Source organism: Microtus ochrogaster, linkage group LG7_11 (assembly GCF_000317375.1).
Source record: "Microtus ochrogaster isolate Prairie Vole_2 linkage group LG7_11, MicOch1.0, whole genome shotgun sequence".
In the NCBI taxonomy this organism is placed as follows: domain Eukaryota; kingdom Metazoa; phylum Chordata; class Mammalia; order Rodentia; family Cricetidae; genus Microtus; species Microtus ochrogaster.
The window spans coordinates 18,991,749-18,998,058 of record NC_022032.1 but is presented as its reverse complement, the minus strand read 5'-3'; the positions used below and the strand labels follow the sequence as shown (position 1 = coordinate 18,998,058).

General features: G+C 41.3%; 1 protein-coding gene across 1 annotated transcript in view; it reads right to left on the bottom strand.

Annotated features, from left to right (window-relative positions):
- Nucleotides 1–5,539, bottom strand: part of Sorbs2 (sorbin and SH3 domain containing 2) — a 192,338-nt gene extending 186,799 nt beyond the window's left edge. The window contains exon 1 of the mRNA XM_026786919.1: nucleotides 4,957–5,539. The gene's annotated coding sequence lies outside the window, so the exon portion shown is untranslated. The remainder of the gene's footprint in view (nucleotides 1–4,956) is intronic.
- Between the last annotated feature and the right edge of the window lie 771 nt (nucleotides 5,540–6,310).

The following is a 6,310-nucleotide window of genomic DNA, read 5'->3' as shown; positions in this document are numbered from 1 at the left end:
CACTTCCTTAGGGGTGTAGATGCTCCTGAGAAGCCAGCTATCCTAGGCTGGCACAGAGACTTTGTAGAGAGAGAGAGAGAGAGAGAGAGAGAGAGTGTGTGAGTGTGTGTGTGTGTGTGTGTGTGTGTGTGTGTGTATGATGTGTAATATGTATGTATATTATGTGTACGTATATATATAAAATTTTCTGTGAACTTAAAAACTTCACTCAAGTCCTACTGGCATTTGTGCGTTCTGTTTGGCAATTTCTAAGTGTTGAGCCTCTTGGTTTGAAGCCCATCTATGCTGTAGTTTCTTGCACTTCATGGCTGATCCTTCCAAAGACGTTAGTCTCTAAAATGTACCACCACACTGAGAAGAATGGAGGGGATACAGAACCAGAGGCATTTTCATTGCCCTTTTCTCAACTCCCAGCGTTCCAGAAATTATTTATTGGTTAGAAAAGGAGTCTGAAGATTTTTTTTCCATGTTGGTTGTGGCCTAGACTTGCCTTGGTCCCCTGTAAGAATGTCAGCTCCAACTTAAGCCTCCAAGTACACCTTAATTAATACTTAATTAATTATATTCCTCTCAAGACAGAGGATATGGTTCATTACAAGAAAGTCCTTTTTGATGTTTGCCCTCCTTTGTGAACATTTCTTAAAGGAACAGTAGGGGAATTGAATGTTTGTGTTGAATAAAAACAACCCAAACCAAGAAAATAAGCAAATATGCATTTTAAAAGTTTCTGAGAATTTCAAGTAAGCCTCTTCCTTATTTGATTTTCCTTTATTTACCATATATTCATAGGAAGAACTTAAGAAATGTTTATAGGATATTTTTGAAGGGGATAGGAATGCTCTATTTGAAATGGCTCTTAGTTAGGTTGAGGAAGAATGACAGCTTTTTGAAGTTTGCTCAAATAAAACCTTTCAAAGAGCAAGCAAAATCAATGCTAGACCTATATATACTTGACGCATATAAGGCATGACAAGAAAGTCATGCCTTTTGGCTAAGTTTCCTATTTAATGAACTAGTACATTTCTGTTTTGAAGACTGAAAAGTGTGACATCGTTCTATATAAGTATGTCACAATGGATGCCCTCCCCAGCCCTGTCTTAGCAGGAACTTCATTCTCTGCCCAACTAGCATCACCTTGATTGAACTCGAGCTGAATCAGAGTGATGGGGCCATTTTTAGAGATCAACAGTCACAGAAGGGTGCTCCTATAGCTGAATAAAAGTGCCTTAGCATTTTCAGAAACGACCTAGATAGAACACTCAATAGAACTTTTGACAGGGATAGTTTAGAAACACATATCTGTACCAAGAATAATTTTTGTCCTTTTGTACAACTTTCAGAAAATTATCAAATGCAGTCATCTATTCTTCACGGCAAAATGCAAGGGCCAATCATTATACTATCAAATACTTTTATGTATAATGTTAAAATGTTACTTAAATATAAAATATAGAGAATGATGAGATTATGTTTCCTAAAATCTAGTAACTATATGTGACGCAAGATAATTAACTAGCCTTTAAGATGAATATCAAGCTTTATCTATTATTTAATTATAGCATGCACCAGCTGGAAGATAGCTAACACAAGCCATTAGAACCCAGCACAATCACAAGGAACTTAACTCATTTCCATTACAAGATCCAAATATGGTGTAGACATTTGAATGTCTAGAAATACGAATTTAAATATTTCCTAACATTTTCCTTTTCTCATTGGAAACATCGGACTATTTTGAACTTTCTGATCTGAGCTACTTTCTTGGCAAAACATTCATGCCAAACTAATGAATGCTTTTGCCTTGAGCGCGGATACCTTAAGAGACGGGGGATTGTACACAGAGTTCCTGATGCATCATTCCCGTGGATGACAGCATTCTAGCAATTTCCTCACAAAACGGTAATTAGAATATTTTTAAAAATAATAATTATGCCATTATCTGGGGGAAAAGGTAAGTCTCTGTTAAAACCAGGTCTACACCTGGAGCCACAGCCCCCCTTTCTCATGTAGGAGCTCACCTTAGGAGGAAGGGGGCAGGGCATCAGTGAGCTACTGATGAGGACGCCTGTAACCTTCCAGGTTTATTTAGGAAAATGGAAAGGAGCTTGGCTACTAGATGTTGCATTCCAATTCCTTAGTTCCCCTTCAGCTAAAACTCTTCTCTTTCTCAGCTTCAACATGAAGAGCTGCTTCCTAAGCATCTACATTATATTCAGTTTCCAGTCAAAAGTTGTCTTAGAGGGAATCCCAAGCAGGAATGTTCAGTTTTTTTTTTTATTTTTTATTTTTACCTAAACTTTAAAAAAAGAATTTAATTCTTTTTTTTTTAAAAAAAACCCCTTTTTTAAAAGATACATTTAAAGTTTTTCTTTCAGAAAATGACTATTTAATACAAGATAGCCATTGCTTTTATAAAACCGTGATTCCAGAGTGACATTTTCATAACTGAGAAGTCGCTACTCTTTCTAGTTTTTTTATTTGATTTGATTTTATTATGTTCTGAGTTTCTCCGATGAAAGGCAATACTAGATCATGGCTACATTTACAGTAGCCAATAGTGAAGCCCGAACTTATCAACACAATCTCTGAATGTTAGGTTCTAAATGCTGTACAAAGTTCTGTAGAATCAGAGGCCTGTGAGACTGGAACCGGTGAGCAGAGGCAAATGCAAGATGATACCGTGGACAGAAAAAGAGCCATGGGGTGCTGGATGTGGTAAGGAACAGTCTGGGTGGGGCGTCCTTGCTGGATTCTCGAGGGCCCATGAAAATGACCAGTGCTGCTCGGATAGTTAAAGGGAAAGTACACCACGGAGGGTGTCAACCACATTTGCCAGGGCTTGAGAGTGTGTTTTAGAATTGATAAAATATTTGACTTTGCCAATTGGAGAGTTGAAAACGGCAGAAACGGAGTAAAAAAAAAAAAAAACATAGACAAAACACAACGAGCAAAGTGGTGACAGACGAGGAGGACTCTCTGAACTCCATTCTTAGAACTGATGAAGTAACGGTTGCTGCTGATGTTGGCTGCCCTCTTAAATGGTGAGCGTCATAGGAAAACAGAGCAGGGGTAACGAGCCTGTGTGCCTGTTTTCCTGGGTGCTCACATGTTCTTGGCCCACATAAAGATACCACAAAGGCAACAGGGCATGCCACCTGAGTGGTGTGCAGTAGGTGTTTCTACAACCGGTTCTAAAAGTTCCGCCAAGAGAAACTCATAGAGAATTATTCCCTTGCCTCGGGTGTGTTCCCAGTGTTAATCTAAGAACTCCTTTGGCGGTGTCACCAAAGGAAGTGACATTGAAAGGGGCTCCTTTTTACAGTTCATTTTGTCTTCATTTTCACGGCTGAGATTGGTATTCACAGAAGCTGTCTTAATGTTAAAAGTCTATTCGTTTACTTTTCCTTGAAAAGTAAACTAAGTGAAGGACGATTCCATCATCTGAGCATTTTGTCCCACAGAACGTTTCCCACTCACAATCATGTTTGCACGCGTTCATACCCAACACGTGCTCACGCTCCTCCACACTGATGGTTCTTAGTCTAAATCTTTATGTCCTGGACAGACAGCCCCTTCTTACACTTTATGATTGGCTCTGAGGCTACGCGAACGTTTTAAACAGGTGATACGTGTTCGCACATATCAGTGAAAACATTCCAACTAACAATATTAGGAGACTCCTTATGCGATCTGTATTTTGTGAGAAAAAGACAGTAAAGAATAAACTACTTCTTGGAAAAAAGATCACAGTTACTTTTTATTTGCAATTTCATGATCAGCTCCATCTTTGGCTGGTAGAGACGAGTTATCAGAAGTTTCCAGCCAGATGATTTTCAGTAAGTATTTCTAACAGCATTATGGCTAATCCGACATTCCTGGTCCTCCGGCAGCCAAACTGACTCAGGGCAGCTGAAAGGGTGCTAAGGCACAATGTAATCATCTTTTGGCCCTTTCCTTGCCAGGGGAGTTTGATTTGACTGATCAGTTTGAACTCAGAGTACCAGCTTGTTCCTAAGAGACTCTCCACCAAAGAAATGCTCACGAAGGGGCAATGCCCCTTTCAATTCAAAGTCTGTGCCACTTTCAGGCAGTGGCCAGCGGCAGACATCGTCCCCATTATTGGTGTGTGGATCTGTAGGAAGAATGTGGTATTTTTGTTGTTGTTATTGTTTGTTTGCTTTCACTATCCTGTGAAATCTAGCTACTTGTGAGAAAAAAAAAAAAAGTGCCAGAGAAGTTTTCCTATAGCTGTGCTGGTGTTCAGTGCAGATAATTCACCTCTTTTCTTTCCCTGGATTCCGAGCCTGGGGAGTACAATGGGGGTGTTGTGCTCTGGGGTAGCCCGGCATGCAGGATATTGCGAGAGGAGGTGTGAGCAACTTGCAGTACCTAAAGTGTTTGCTCTATAACTGCCGGGGACTAAATCAAACAGCCCACCAGGCCATTTGGTTTAGAGTAAGCAAGTACAGACTCCACTAGCTACTACGACTTACATAGGAAACAGAATTCCTCGCTTTAAAAGTGTACATAGGTGTTAAGAATTGAAACATTTATGAGGCTAAAAAACAAACGCTTCACAGCTTGCATGCAGTCGGTTTACTGTGCAGTTCTTTTAACGTGTCAAAGGGCAAGCCACAAAAGAATCCATTGTTCTGTTGGAGAGAAAGGTTATTGGCTATCAGGTCTATCCAGAAAGACAAGCCATCATAGTCTGTTAAAACAGTAAACAGTTATTTTAAATCCTAAAAGAAAACAGCAGCGCCTTTTTTCTTTATCACACAATTTCTGAAACCTCAACTCACAGAGTTAACTCTATCTTAAACATTATTTTGTGAAAGTAATGTGTGTGTTTCCTCCCTTAATTTCAGGTCACAACGACCAATATAAAAATGACAGGTTAAGTTTTGGCTTCAAGTTATTTTTATGCTGAGCTTTCAAAAGAGAGAAAAAGCTTACCTCCGTCAGTCAAGTGGGATGCCCTGAGCCCCTTTCTCAGCCTCAGCTTCAGCGTGCGGGAGCGGGAGCAGATGCTCGGAGCTAACAGTCTGTTCACAGGAAGCAGGTGAACCCGAGAGCGGCTGCCTGCGTTCCAGCCCAGTGCCCATCCGAGCACACACCTGCTTTCCCAGACCTGTGAGCAGCAGCCTCACGCAGGACCAGTGCTAGCAGAGGGAGGCACCCTCTTTTCAGAGCCCGGGTTCTCTCAGTTGGGGAGCTGCTGAAATAACTGTGCGGGGAAGGCTTGCCTTCCCGAGACAAAACCCTTTCCTGCTGCTGCCCGCGAGCTGATACGCGGCGTTATCACCCTGCATTCCCCGTTCTCCAATCAGCTAATTGCAACAGCAGTCAACAGCTTGTCGCAGGGGCAGCTTGCAGGCACACGTGGCTGCAATGATTGTGCACTAGCATGCCCATTGTGGCTCTCTTCTTTCAAGAGATTAAAAAAAAAATGCTTCTTCCACCGTGAAGCTCTATGCCACACTGCTTTCCATAAGTAAAATGGCTGGTCCTCTCAGCGCTGCTGCGACAGCTCATTGGGTTCCACTAGCTTTTCGTAGCCATAGCAACAACCAACAGACAGACTTAGCAAGCATGGCTGATCATGTGCAGCGCACGACACAGCTTGTTAATTTCTTTTTTTTTCCTTTATCAAACTCGTCATTTTTCGAAGTGGGGGCAGTTTCTGTTACCTTTCTAAATGTTTCGTCGAGAGCGCAAGCGCCCTGATCCCTCTCCACCCCAGCACTTCCCCTCCCCCCACAGGCATGCACTCAGCTTTTCTGGGGAACTTTTGTATATGTCAGTCTTACGCTGTGAGATCGAGGAAGGGAAGCTGCATTCGCATCTATCCAGGTTAAAAATATGCATATCTCCGGAGAGGGCACTAATTGGAACCCACGGGCAAAAACAGGTTTGACCTTGGAGTCACAGAAGGGGCTGAGAGGAGATCTGCTGAATGGGGGCAGCTGTGGTTTTGTTTTTTTTTTTTTTTTCCAATGACAACCCTATAGCTAACTTAATTCAAGCAAAGCCCCGTGAATCTTACGTTATATCTAGTCCAAATAATAGTCTAGTCAGAGGAGCTGGTTTATTGCTTCTGAATTATCCATTTATCTATAGACTGTGTTTAATATCTTAATACATCACACAGTTTAAAGGAGAATTAAAAAAAAAAAGTTCTATTGCTGTTCCTGTGGGAAACTCTCTCTAACTCAATTATACTTTATTTTTAATTTTAAAATACTTTTCAAAATCCAAGCCAAGGCCTAGTGGTGGTGGCGCACGCCTTTATTCCCAGCACTCGGGAGGC